Source organism: Vulpes lagopus, chromosome 6 (genome assembly GCF_018345385.1).
Source record: "Vulpes lagopus strain Blue_001 chromosome 6, ASM1834538v1, whole genome shotgun sequence".
NCBI classification, from domain to species: Eukaryota; Metazoa; Chordata; class Mammalia; order Carnivora; family Canidae; genus Vulpes; species Vulpes lagopus.
In genome coordinates, this window is record NC_054829.1 from 98,102,108 (window position 1) to 98,116,558 (window position 14,451).

Here is a 14,451-nt window from a genome sequence, read left to right on the forward strand (position 1 = left end):
GGCAGGTGCTTAACCAACTGAGCCCCTGAGGAGCCCCTGAAAATTCTGTTTAATATCATATATTCTCTATATAAGGTTGAGCCTGATTCCTATGACTGAAGGTCTTTCCTTTTTCTAGAATTAGGTCTTCCTGGACTTCGTTGGTACCAATTTTCCAATCTCAAAAGTAGAGACAGAGGGAATAAGAGTGAGGACATTTAGTTCCAGTCTGACTTTGCCATTATTTCTCTGTGTATGTTTGAGAAAGTCATGTCCAAGTTTCTGGGCCTCATGTTCTTCATCTGTAAAATAAGGAGTTGGACAGGTGAATGTTTTTGAGTTCCTTTTCAGTTCAAAATTGTCTTCTGTATAATTTTACAAAATACTGGACCCAGAACAAAAAGTTTGTGAGTTTGCATTGATTCAGTAATTAGGTACATAAAAAAAAAAAAAAAAAAGGAAGTTGAAATGCATAGCTCTCTGGAGCTTTACTTATCAGCTTTTAGGGGAGAGCAAGTACAATTATAACGGGTATGGTTTCATGGCAGCTTTGCTTGATCTTGCTGTGGCAAGGAAACCTCTCCATAGAATCTACTTCAACCACGAAAATCATCAGTTTCAATCTTCCTTTGGCAAAACAAAAGGACTCTGTTACGCTGGCAGAAATTGTATTCTTCTGTATAAAATTCTGTGTGCCAAATAAAGAAACTTGATAACATTACTGCCAGCTTAAAAAAGAAAGATTAGTGATTTTTTAAAAGGTTACAAATTAGAACTTCTAATCTGTTATCACCAGGCAGGACTGGCAGGTAATTGACGGTAAGCTATTGCAAGGGAGGATTTAGTATATGACTACTTTTAAGGACTAACAACCTAGTAACACACAATGCTTGGGAAAAATAGAAGCATTTTAGATGTTTTAAAGTAAAAAACATGAATTATTTGTTTTAAAGATTTTATTTTTTTATTCATGAGAGGAGAGAGAGAGAAAGAGAGAGAGAGCGAGCAAGCTAGAGAGGGAAAAGCAGGCACCTCATGGAGCAGGGAGCCTGATGTGGAACTTGATTCCAGGACCCTAGGATCATGACCCGAGCAGAAGACAGATGCTCAACCGACTGAGCCACCCAGGTGCCCAAGAAAAAAAAGTGAATTATAAAAATAATTTTAGGTTACTCAGTAATTCCACTTCTGGATAAGTTTCTTAGGGAAATATTTAGAAACATGGTAAAAGCTGTGTTCATAAAGATGCTGAGGATAAGGTTATATATTCATACAAAAAGAAAATATTGAAGCAGCCTAATGTTTTTTTTATTTTTATTTTTTTAAAATTAATTTTTATTGGTGTTCAATTTACCAACATACAGAAAAACACCCAGTGCTCATCCCGTCAAGTGTCCACCTCAGTGCCCGTCACCCCTTCCCCTCCAACACCCGCCCCCTCCCCCCTTCCACCACCCCTAGTTCGTTTCCCCGAGTTAGGAGTCTTTATGTTCTGTCTCCCTTCCTGATATTTCCCACACATTTCTTCTCCCTTCCCTTATATTCCCTTTCACTATTATTTATATTCCCCAAATGAATGAGAACATACACTGTTTGTCCTTCTCCGATTGACTTATTTCACTCAGCGTAATACCCTCCAGTTCCATCCACGTTGAAGCAAAAGGCGGGTATTTGTCATTTCTAATGGCTGAGTAATATTCCATTGTATACATAGACCACATCTTCTTTATCCATCATCTTTCGATGGACACCGAGGCTCCTTCCACAGTTTGGCTATTGTGGCCATTGCTGATAGAAACATCGGGGTGCAGGTGTCCCGACGTTTCATTGCATCTGAATCTTTGGGGTAAATCCCCAACAGTGCAATTGCTGGGTCGTAGGGCAGGTCTATTTTTAACTCTTTGAGGAGCCTCCACACAGTTTTCCAGAGTGGCTGCACCAGTTCACATTCCCACCAACAGTGTAAGAGGGTTCCCTTTTCTCCGCATCCTCTCCAACATTTGTTGTTTCCTGCCTTGTTAATTTTCCCCATTCTCACTGGTGTGAGGTGGTATCTCATTGTGGTTTTGATTTGTATTTCCCTGATGGCAAGTGATGCAGAGCATTTTCTCATGTGCATGTTGGCCATGTCCATGTCTTCCTCTGTGAGATTTCTGTTCATGTCTTTTGCCCATTTCATGATTGGATTGTTTGTTTCTTTGGTGTTGAGTTTAATAAGTTCTTTATAGATTTTGGAAACTAGCCCTTTATCTGATATGTCGTTTGCAAATATCTTCTCCCATTCTGTAGGTTGTCTTTTAGTTTTGTTGACTGTATCCTTTGCTGTGCAAAAGCTTCTTATCTTGATGAAGTCCCAATAGTTCATTTTTGAAGCAGCCTAATGTTTAATAATGGAGCAGTAAAGTAAATCGCACTCCATCTGCAAGATAGAATAATATGGAGATATAAACGGAATTAGAATGATTATACAGAAACATGGAAAGAATAGTTATAGTACGTTAATTGATGAAAGCCAAGTACAGAATATGTACTATAATAATCATGATACAAAATCATGAATATCGAAATGCAGCCATATGCCTGTATTCAAACCTGGCTCCACCTCTTACCTGGGTGAATTTGGAAAAGCTATTAACCTCTCCTATCAGTTCCTCATTTCTGAAGTGAATATACTTTTAGCAACTCTTTCATAGATTGTGAAGATTTAATGAATTAATGTCTAAAAATCACTTACATCAGAGGATATGGCATTTGGCAAACATTATAAAAGTGTTTGCTATATTTTATTGCTTGAGATAATTTATCTTATTTCATCTATAATGTCCTTTCTATTGATAGAAACACTGAAATTTTTTTAATAAAGAGAATATAAAATTTTCTTCCTCAAATCACTTATTCCCTCTGATACATATACACCAATTCCACACAATTCAGGAAAAATTACTGTAAGCTTATATATTTGATATAGAATCCCTGCTCTGCTCAGACTCTCATTTAAGATCTTATTTCTTGGAAAGTTTCTTACATTCACTTAGCTACACCAATTGATTTATAGTTCTTCACACAAATATGAAGCTCAGTGATTACTACTGGGCTTAAAACGAGACATTTGACTTATTTTTGCTTGAATCTCTGAAATTGTCAGATTTATTTGGGTCTTTGACATGCTAAGATCTCGGTCAGCAAATAAAGAAAGCTTATTTTTTAGAGGACGATCGTCATAGGCAATCTCATTTCAAAAACTTCTGGGAGCTTGAATCTAGCTTTACTTTTTCTAAAACTCTTTGGCACAGAATTTGTTTCCATAGTCATAAGGCAATACAGAAGAACCCAAATCAAACTCATTAAAAATCAGATAGGCAAAAAAACTTTTGGACCAACTTTTTTTTTAAAGATATTATTTATTTATTCATGAGAGACAAAGAGAGGGGTAGAGACATAGGCAGAGGGAGATGCAGGCTCCTGGCAGGGAGCTGGATGCAGGACTTGATCCCAGGACCCTGGGATCATGTCCTGAGCTGAAGGCAGACGCTCAACCACTGAGCCACCCAGGTGCCCTAGGCCAGCCAGCTTTTAAAATGAGAAAATAGTTGAAATATTTGGAAGTAGTTGAGACCCAGGTATTGATGAATATTAGTAATGACATGTAGGTAGATATTTGTAATATTTAAAGATCTTAAATTGGAAGAAAATTCCTAGCTCCACTGCTTCTTTGTCCTAATGTAGCTCCTCAGAGGCAACAACTTTTATTTTTCAGTTCTTACTATGGTTACTTCCATGTATTTAAATAATGTGCTGAGACTCCAAAATCTTGATTTTTTTCTACTCTGACAGTTTTACCTGGCAAGTTAGTGCATATGTATGTGTAATGATTGCTGTTATATTTGAAATTATTTCTATGATGTTATTTTGTGTTCTTTTTCTCCAGTGCTTTCCTCTCTGTCCATCTTCTTCTGTCCTCTTGGATTTATTAAGATCTTAAAAATTCTGAGGGCACCTGGGTGGCTTAGAGGTTGAGCTTCTGCCTTTGGCTCAGGTTGTGATCCCAGGGTCCTAGGATCAAGTCCAGCATCAGGCTCCCCACAGGGAGCTGCTTCCCCCTCTGCCTATATCTGTGATTCTTGTGAATAAATAAATAAAATCTTTTTTAAAAAGATTTAATAATTTTTCTTATTTGCTTTAATTAGCTTAGAAGTTATGTGTTATATGTCTTCTGGTAATTTAACTTAAACTTAAATTGATTGATTTTTAAATGTTAAAACAAATTAATAGGGATCCCTGGGTGGCGCAGCGGTTTGGCGCCTGCCTTTGGCCCAGGGCGCGATCCTGGAGATCCGGGATCGAATCCCACATCAGGCTCCCGGTGCATGGAGCCTGCTTCTCCCTCTGCCTGTGTCTCTGCCTCTCTCTCTCACTGTGTTCCTATCATAAATAAATAAAAATTAAAAAAAAAAAAACAAATTAATAATTTCCATATAAGCCCAAGTTTGTCATGATACAGTATTCTTTTCATATATTGCTGTTTCTGAGTTGCTAAAACTTTAGAACATTTTCCATCTGTGTTTATGAGTAAGATTGACCTCTAACTTCCTTCCCTTTTACTGACATTGTGGGGATTTGCAACCCCCAAAATTATAATTTTTATAATCAATTGAATCAGTGGAGAATTAGAAACACTTTTTCAACTCTTTGGAGGAACTTGTGTACAATTAGAATTATCTTTCCTTAAATGTTTAGTAGAGCTCAGCAGTGGAATAATCTGGACCTGGAGTTTTCGTGGTAGAAAGTTTTACATTACTGCCCTGATTCATTTAACATTAAAATGTCTTAAAAATTATTTCATACATATTAAAAATTATTTAATACATATTAAAATCATTTCATACATATTAAAAATTTTTGTCTGTAGAATCTATAATGATGTCATGCTTTTTCATGACTGGCTACATTTCTCTCTTTATCAGCCTATTAATTTTAATAGTCTTTTCAGTTACTTTTGACATTGTGACCCTCTCTATTGTGTGTTTGTTTTCCATTTTGTTAATATCTTCTCTTTCTTTGAAATCACTTTATTTTCATTTCTTGTGAGGGATTCCTGGTTCCTTTATTTAAAGCTATACATTTCTCTCTACCCAGTGGTTTTGTTGCATCTTGTGAATTTTGATAGAAAGTATTCTCAGGTTTTACAAAGATGTGGATCAGAGTGGGCCAAGAGGTAGGCTGTGGTAAATGCTGGATGTATTGCCTGATCATCGTTCCAGAGGGAATCACTGATCCCCTCAGTTGCTGAGAGTCCTCCTGCCAGAAGGCCTGCAGCTCCAGGCCTCGTTCATATGCTGCCTTGACTGATGAGTGTGCCTCACTCATGGTTATGCTTCCTTCTTTGGGCACTCTGTTCCCCAGTTTGGGACAATACTTATGGGTCAGCTTCAAAATTTCCCCTGCAGTCAGTTCAGGTTTCTCTTGAGATTTCATAGCTATATTTCTGTCCAAATGTTTTCTTCTTTTTATTCACACAGATATGGATCTTAAGAGTACCCTCAAAATCCCTTGGTGGGATAATCTCTGCATCATTCTTCTCAGGGAGTTTAACCTATGAGAGAAGGCTTTCTAGAAGAAATGATATTCAAGCTGAGAATTAAAATAGGTGTGTATAAGCATATATGCCAAACTATGAAAAGAGTCCAGATGCCCATCAACAGATGAATGGATAAAGAAGAGGTGGTAGATATATATAATGGAATACTATTCAGCCATTGAAAAGAATGAAACCTTGCCTTTTGCAACAATGTGCATGGAACTAGAGGGTATTAAGCTAAGGGAAATAAGTCAATCAGGGAAAGACAATTATCATACGATCTCATTCATATGTGGAACTGAAGAAACAAAAGAAGATCAGAGGTGAAGAGAGGAAAAAATAAGACACGATGAAATCAGAGAGGGAAACAAAACAGACTCTTAATCATAGGAAACAAACTAAGGGTCACTGGAAGGGAGGGAATGGGGGGGATGGGGTAATTGGGTGATGAGTATTAAGGAGGGCATGTGATGTAGTGAGCACTGGGTATTATATAAGTCTGATGAGTCACTGGCCTCTACCTCTGAAATCAACAGTACATTATATGTTAATTTATTGAATTTAAATTTAGAAAAGAATACTTGCAGTAAGTATCAACAGCTCATATGATTGGGGAGTAGACGGTGTGTGCATGCATACATATGTTCAAGTGAGTGATGGTGGGGAAGCACGACAGTATGAGAGAAAGAGCTAGAAAAACACTCTTACCGAAATCACAAAGGAGCCTACAATCTACCTTGAGAAGTTAGGGGTCTTAGAACCCACTAGTAGTACTTCAGATGTAGGTTCTAGGCACAGTTCGTTGATTAGCAGGGCTAGGTGGGAACTTTTTGCCAGATAGAATTCCAGAATTCTGAAAGGAGCCAAATTTCATTCAATTTCATTCAAAGAGTAAAGATATTAACATTCCTTTTTTAAAAAAGATTTTATTTATTCATGAGAGACACAGAGAGAGAGAGAGAGAGGCAGAGATATAGGCAGAGGGAGAAGCAGGCTTCCTGAGGGGAGCCTGATGTGAGACTCGATCCCAGAACCCAGGGGATCACGACCTGAGCTTGAAGGCAGACGCTCAACCACTGAGACACCCAGGGGTCCCAGATATTAACATTTCTTGAAGTAGGATAGCACTTAGCCAACAACAAATGTTTGCAGATAGAAATGGTCTGTAAGTGATCCCAGAGTTTTTAAGTGCCCTGTTCCTCATTAGAAGTCCATTTCAGTGTTGACTTACCCAGCAGGAGTTTGGAAAATGTTTTCACTCCGTTGGGACCATGTAGCCTTCTATTCTTATGGCTTGCAGGCAAATGGCACCCACAGGGAAAATTCTACTGCACATTGGCGGTTCTCAGATATGCAACCAGATCACTGCTGTGCTTTATTAAAGGCATAAATCTGAACTTGTGCTGAATACGTACAAAGGAAATTTGATTTGTACATCTTTATAACATCAAAGAGTTACTCTAGTTTCCAAAGGCAGCCTATTTACTGTCTCATTAAAGGATCAGCACCACAGTAATATTTTCTAATGGTTGATGTCACTGACAGGTCTGAAGTCCCTATGTTTCACATGCGGTGGCAAATGCGACATAATCATAAATAACATCCAAGCTAATACCTACTCCTTCAATTTGTCAGCAATTTATCAGGCATAGAAAAAGTGCTAATTTTAATCAGAAAGGGAGACAGAACATGAAGACTCCTAACTCTGGGAAATGAACTAGGGGTGGTGGAAGGGGAGGAGGGCGGGGGGTGGGGGTGAATGGGTGACAGACGCTGAGGGGGGCACTTGACGGGATGAGCACTGGGTGTTATTCTGTATGTTGGCAAATTGAACACCAATAAAAAAATAAATTTATTATTAAAAAAAAAGAAATCTCACAGAGGAAGACATGGACATGGCCAACAAGCACATGAGAAGATGCTCCGCATCTCTGGTCATCAGGGAAATACAAATCAAAACCACAATGAGATACCACCTCACACCAGTGAGAATGGGGAAAATTAACAAATCAGGAAACCACAAATGTTGGAGAGGATGCGGAGAAAGGGGACCCTCCTGCACTGTTGGTGGGAATGTGAACTGGTGCAGCCACTCTGGAAAACTGTGTGGAGGTTCCTCAAAGAGTTAAAAATAGACCTGCCCTACGACCCAGCAATTGCACTGTTGGGGATTTACCCCAAAGATACAGATGCAATGAAACACCGGGACACCTGCACCCCAATGTTTATAGCAGCAATGTCCACAATAGCCAAACTGTGGAAGGAGCCTCGGTGTCCATCGAAAGATGAATGGATAAAGAAGATGTGGTCTATGTATAGAATGGAATATTCCTCAGCCATTAGAAACAACAAATACCCAGCATTTGCTTCGATGTGGATGGAACTGGAGGGTATTATGCTGAGTGAAATAAGTCAATCGGAGAAGGACAAACATTATATGGTCTCATTCATTTGGGGAATATAAAAAATAGTAAAAGGGAATAAAGGGGAAAGGAGAAAAAATGACTGGGAAATGTCAGAAAGGGAGACAGAACATGAAAGACTCCTACCTCTGGGAAACGAGCTAGGGGTTGTGGGAGGGGAGCTGAGTGGGGGGTGGGGGTGACTGGGTGTCGGGCGCTTAGTGGACACTTGATGGTATGATCACTGGGTGTTGTTTTATATGTTGGCAAATTGAACACCAATAAAAAATAAATTTACGATAAAAAATTTTAAAAGTGCTAATTTAATTATTGTAAAAATTCAGTGAAAGATTAAGCTTTTTGGTTAGAAAAAAACTTTAGGTATTTAAAGAATCTAAGGAGAAGGAGATAACAGAAGGAGAATGAAGGGGGAGGAAGGGAGGAAAGTCAAAGGATAGCTACCTTTATTTGACTGGAGAGAAAAATAATGATGTTTTCATAAAGATTTGGGTAAACATTTCCAAGATCTGCCACCAGCAAAAAAGTCAACAGAGTCACTTTGATAATGGATTCAGCCAAAAGTGCAAATCCTGTTGCATAAATACAGTACTTCAAAAGCAGTATTGCAACTCTGAGTGACAGGTTGTTAACCCTACCAGTTCAGTGTATCCAGGAGAAAATGATGTTTGTGTGTGGAGTTTCACAAAAAGAATTGGTAGGCACAGTGATATTTTGTAGTCTAGCTTAACGTGAGGGAAGTGATTTCTCACTGATGTCATAATCCAATGAGGATTAGTCATATGTTCCCATCCACCTGCAGTGAAGGCTGGGATATGTAATCTGTGATTGTGAAGCCACTTTCAATGTCATCTCTATACTCTGGTAATGTGGGGGGGTGGGCAGTTAACTCTTCCACATGAGCCATCACTGCACTCAGGAAATAGCGATGGATCCCCTTTTGATTTACTTTTCTGATAATTTCTTTTATTTATTTATTTTTTTTAGATTTTATTTATTTATTTGACAGAGAAAGAGAGCACAAGCAAGGGGAATGTCAGGCAGAGGGAGGAGAAGCAGGCTCCTCACAGAGCAGGGAGCCTGATGTGGGGCTCGACCCTATAACCCTGGGATCATGACCTGGGCCCAAGGCAGATGTTTAACTGACTAAGCCACCCAGGTGCCCCACTTTTCTGATAATTTCTGTTCTGAAATGCAAACATCTAATCTATATTCAATCCTTTGCATTTAGAAAAAAATTATATTCAGTTCAATTGAATAAAAATCGTTGTACTAAGTATTAACAGGAATCTGATGTTGTTGAGTTTCAATGTTAGATTCTGTGAATAAGATATTGTTAGGGTTCTCAGGGAACTCATAGGGGATATATTCTAATATAATTCAATTTCCACACAATGTAGTAAGTGCCAGAAGTTTATTCTTCATATATATATATATTTTTTTTCTTCATATATATTTTTAAAGATTTTATTTATTTATTAAAAAAAGATTTTATTTATTTATTCATGAGAGATACAGAAAGAGGCAGAGACATAGGCAGAGGGAGAAGCAGGCTCCCCACAGGGACCCCAGTGCAGGACTCCATCTCGGGACCTTGGGATCATGCCCTGAGCTGAAGGCAGACTCTCAACCACTGATCCACCCAGGCGTCCTGAGATTTTACTTATTGATTTATTTTAGAAAGAAAGAGAACACAGGGGAAGGAGCAAAGGGGTAGAGAGAAGGAGGGGGAAAGAATTTCAAACAGACTCCTCACACAGCATAGAGCCAACGTGGGGCCTGATGTGGAGCAATGTGGGGCAACGTCACGCTCAACCCTACAATCCTACAACCCTGAGATCATGACCTGAGCAGAAACCAAGTCTGTGGTTTAAATGACTGAGCCACCCAGGTGCCCCTATTCTTCCTATATTTTAATGAGGCATCATCATTAGAGGATCATCAGAAGTTCAGATACATTGTACTGACATTGGAATTAAGTTTATTTATGTCACATGTCAATAAATGAGATAAACTTATTAGGATTTTACTGTATCTCTAAAATGTAACCATGTAGAAAACTTTACATTGCATTGAAAATGTCTAATTTTGAAGAAAGCTCTTCTCAATTTTGTATTTCCAAAGTGGAGGAATAGCAAGCAAGCAGATGCAGACTAGCTAATTTTTATTTCATATGTAACACATGCAGTCAGTTTTCTATTGAGAAAAAATAATCAATATTTTATTCTCATGAGCTTTAGTTCAAGAAGTTTTCCAACTAAGGAGTTTAACATGGCACCGCAGGATCATGACCACAGCGCCTACGATAAACACTTGGTCTCTCCTGCATCATTACTTGCTATGTTCTTCGGTGGCCTCCACAGTCAGAATCACTGCTTCTCATTCCACTCCTGTCTTTTTCGATAAAGAATCAAATGCATTTTTGGATCATCAAATGGAATTAGGTATTGTGATGGCAAGAAATTAAACCCTAAAGGCCTGGGGTCTGGTGTGACCTGAAATATACATTTAACCATTCAGTGCCTTAGTTCCTTTATGTGTGAAATGAGTAATGAAGCTTCAATACTCTGTGTATTTTGTTGAGTGAGTCTATTATTCTAGCACATTTATGCATTATTATGTTGTCTATGCAGGGAATTCCGATTTTAAAAAATCAAGTCTGGTGGATATAGGCTCTAGCTGTTTTGTTAGTTAGATATAACTTACCTACCTGTTCAGTTTGGAAATCAGTTGTTTACGTTACCTTCTCTTTATGTCTTTAGCTTCTTCTAAGCTCTATCTTTCTTATCTCCATAAATACAAATTATCGATTACCTGAAGCTAACTTCATAAGCTACAAGCTTAAATACTGCACAACTCTTATGTTGGGCAATACTTTAAGGAGGAAGATAACGTATTGAAAATAAATAAGCTTGGTTTTGGGAATGCTTCCAATTTTGAATCCTTGGCAGGGGTGGACTTCCACTGGAAAATAAAATTAGCCAAAGCTCTGGCTCAAAAATCTTTTGAAAGATAAAGCTATGGGGATTACTCTAATGTATCCAAGGTGTCCGTGTGCTTTGAGTACAGCTAATAACAAGCTCCCTGGAAAATATGATGAAGATACTGGCAGATTATCAAAGTTCAGCAAAAATTGACTGCGTGCACATCTAAGACTACCATTTCCAAAATAGATTGGTGGATTTTAGGTTTATTGTTTCATTTGGAATGTTCAGTTTGGGAGTGTGGGAGGCATTTTCATAATCACAGGGAAAGGGACAATAAGCTTTGCCTCCTACATACAGTGTGTATCCTCATGCTGTTTTATCTTAGCATCTGAAATTCAAAGTATCTTCCTCCAAAGCAAAAGGCCACCCAGGAGCTGGAATGAAAGGAGCATACGGAGGAATCTGTGGTGAAACTTGGCCACGGTCCCCGAAAGCCCCCCTTCCTGTATTTTTTAAAGAGGGTTGGGTAATATTTAAGTGCTCATAATGTCATCAATGCTCTACCCACCAGACTCAGTGTTTAGGAGTTCTAGAGCAGCACAGTATTCTCAGAGTGATTGGACTCTGGGAGTGACTGATGATATGACGTGCCTGTTCCAAGTTTGGGGAAAGTAATGAAAAGTTTTCAGATCACGAGAATTTCCCTAGTAATCCAGCCACATCTCAGGTTCATAGAAAAGGGTTTAAGTTTCATAACTGAATAAACTCCCTTTCTTTTCAGGAATTATATAACTTCCAGCAGTCATTTTCAACTAAGGAGATGAAATGAAGGTTGAATCAGAGTCACCCGTGACACTGTCAACACACTCTCTCCTCTCAACAGGCCCCATTTTCTCCTAAAGATTCTAGCACATTCTTGTCTCGGGGGCAGCATGGATAGACTCTGCCACTGTGATCAATAGTTACTTATAAGAGTGGGTTGTATCCCCCAAATACTGGGATGGGGAAAAGGTAGAGAAAGAACTCTGTTGTCTTGGAGCAACATTTCTCAACAGTGTCCTAGGTCTTCGAGTATTTGTGAAGTTAGCAACAGAGACCTGCAGGTAATGTTCATTATTTTTTAAAACAACCCTATGGAAACTTTATATCTACTGACAATAAAGCTGCTCTAGCTGCTGGCTGAAACCATGTCTCTTGTCTTCAAGCTAAAATTATATCAACTGATGGTGATGAGGTGACTAGTGTAAAGTATGTGGAAGCTCTGCTGAACACTTACATGTTCCTTGATGAATAGAAATGGAAAACATGAATTTCTATTTTAATTAAGTCTAGTCATTTGATGGACTATTTTCAAATCATGGGATACATAGAAGAAAAATAATTAAAAGGCATGTGGCACTAAAATGTTTGGAAACCACTGACCTTAAATGAAGCAGGTTTCAGCACAGAGGAAATGTCTATTGATTTTTCTTTAATCAATAACTTTATTATTGATATCAACATCTATAAATTTCTCTCTATATATACATATATATGTGTGTGTGTGCACAGATCTATAATAAAGACTGAAGAAAGAACAAATGTCTTAAGGATAGAGTTCTTTATATATTGACAGCTGTAATCATTTATTAATTTTAATTATGATCCTTTAAAATTATTCATGTTTGATTAATCTTCAGTAAATTTGAATTCCACACCCTTGCTCTTCCTGGAATGGGTGCCGTGGGTGGTGAGATCGTGGGAGGCTCAACTTCAGAATGCATTTTTACAAAATTACTATCATCAGTAAGTTCTGGGTCTTACATAAGTTATGAATGATTGACCTTAAAAATATATGTGCAAAGATGATGTTTATTAATATAGTTCTTGCTGCTTTTTTGTATAATGGTTGATAAATGAAAGTTTGGACATTCAGGTGTCTGTCTTTCTGTAATACTAGTGAGAATTTCTACCAGCAAGCTGTCATTAAGAAAGTCATTACTAAGGAGAGAAAATCATAATGGGAGACCCTGAAAGCTACCGGCTTTTAACTTTTGGGGAGCAGCAGAAAGTTATTTGTCCTTTTTCTACGTCCTTTCTAATACTAATTAGAATTGCACAAGAGTGGCAGAGCTTTGTTAAATGGCAGTGAGGAGGGACGCCTAGGTGGTTCAGCAGTTGAGCGTCTGCCTTCTTCTCAGGTCATGATCCCAGGGTTCGAGGATCAATTTCTGCATCAGGCCCCCTGCAAGGAGCCTGCTTCTCCTTCAGCCTATGTCTCTGTTTCTCTCTGTGTGTCTCTCATGAATAGATAAATAAAATCTTAAAAAAAAAAAATGGCAGTGAGGAATAAGGGCACGTGAACGGTGACATCAGTTCCATATGAACAAATTTCTGGATCTGTTGGTTTTATCTTTAAAGTATCAGTAAGAAAACAATGGGGGGCACCTGGGTGGCTCAGTTGGTTATGCATCTGCCTTCTGCTCAGGTCATAATCCCAATCCCAGGGTCCTGAAATAGATCCCCACTTCTGGCTCCCTGCTCAGCATGGAGTCTGCTTCTCCTTCTTCTATTCATACTCACTCTCTCTCTCTCAAATAAATAAATAAAATCTTAAAAACAACAACAACAACAACAAACAAAACAATGGAAGAAGAAGGCTGACCTGTTGATTTTCCTTCATGGAAGAAAGATGTCGTTTAATTCTGAAACTAAAGTGCCATTCTAGAAGAATTCCGCTTTTTAAGGCAATAGCCAAACAGGTTTTCGAGATTCCAGGTCATCCTTCCAAGTTGCTTGAGCAGAGAGAAAACACACGAGAGGAGAGGTACCAACCCCAATTCATTTACGTGTTTATTTAACAATGTTTCGGTACTCTTGGAGTGATCTTGGGCCTTATTATTTATTTATCAGTTAGTGGTCATAGTGACTCCTCAGTCAGATTTTAACACAAGGAGGTTGGACAGAGAAAGAAAGGATGCAAACCTCTGCACTGTGTGAAATAATGTGTGAATTCACCTTTCTGAGCTCTCTTCTTTCATCCTGCCTGTTTGCATTGTAAGGCGGGAATAAGAGCTGGAGACTCAGGGCAGGCAGCCAGTCTTTCCCACCTGTGGTGTGGAGTATCTGTGGATATGTGGAGTATGTGTGGAGTATCTGCTCTGCATCCGTGCCAGCTCCTCCTCTGCAGGAACTTGGGAACCAACCCACCCTGGACGCTTTCTGCTGCGGGCCGTCTAGTCAGAGGGCTCGGAACAAAGTCAGGAGGGGAGTTTTTCCAGGTTTATGTGGGTTCTGAGAGCTTAAGCAACAATCGCAGGGAAAAGCCTGAGGTCACTGTTCCCCGGTCAGCGATTCCAAAGTTACCCTCACCCCACTTTTCGCTTCTCAGTGAATTTTGCTCAGCGTGGCTCTGTGCACGCACCTCAGCATCTCAACAGTCCCGAGCAGGTGGGCTGTAAGTCAACTTTGCGGGCGTGGATGGAGTGGGGTGAGGGCCACGCCAAGCTCCGCTGGGATCGGCCGTGGGAAGCCTCAGTGCCCGAGGTCTCCCTGCTGCCTCCTGAAG

At 39.1% G+C, this 14,451-nt stretch overlaps 1 protein-coding gene across 1 annotated transcript in view; it reads right to left on the minus strand.

Annotated features, from left to right (window-relative positions):
* Nucleotides 1–2,262: 2,262 nt before the first annotated feature.
* The window catches only part of EMCN (endomucin), a 133,331-nt gene continuing 121,142 nt past the window's right edge, over nt 2,263–14,451 (minus strand). The window contains exon 12 of the mRNA XM_041758467.1: nt 2,263–2,398. The gene's annotated coding sequence lies outside the window, so the exon portion shown is untranslated. The remainder of the gene's footprint in view (nt 2,399–14,451) is intronic.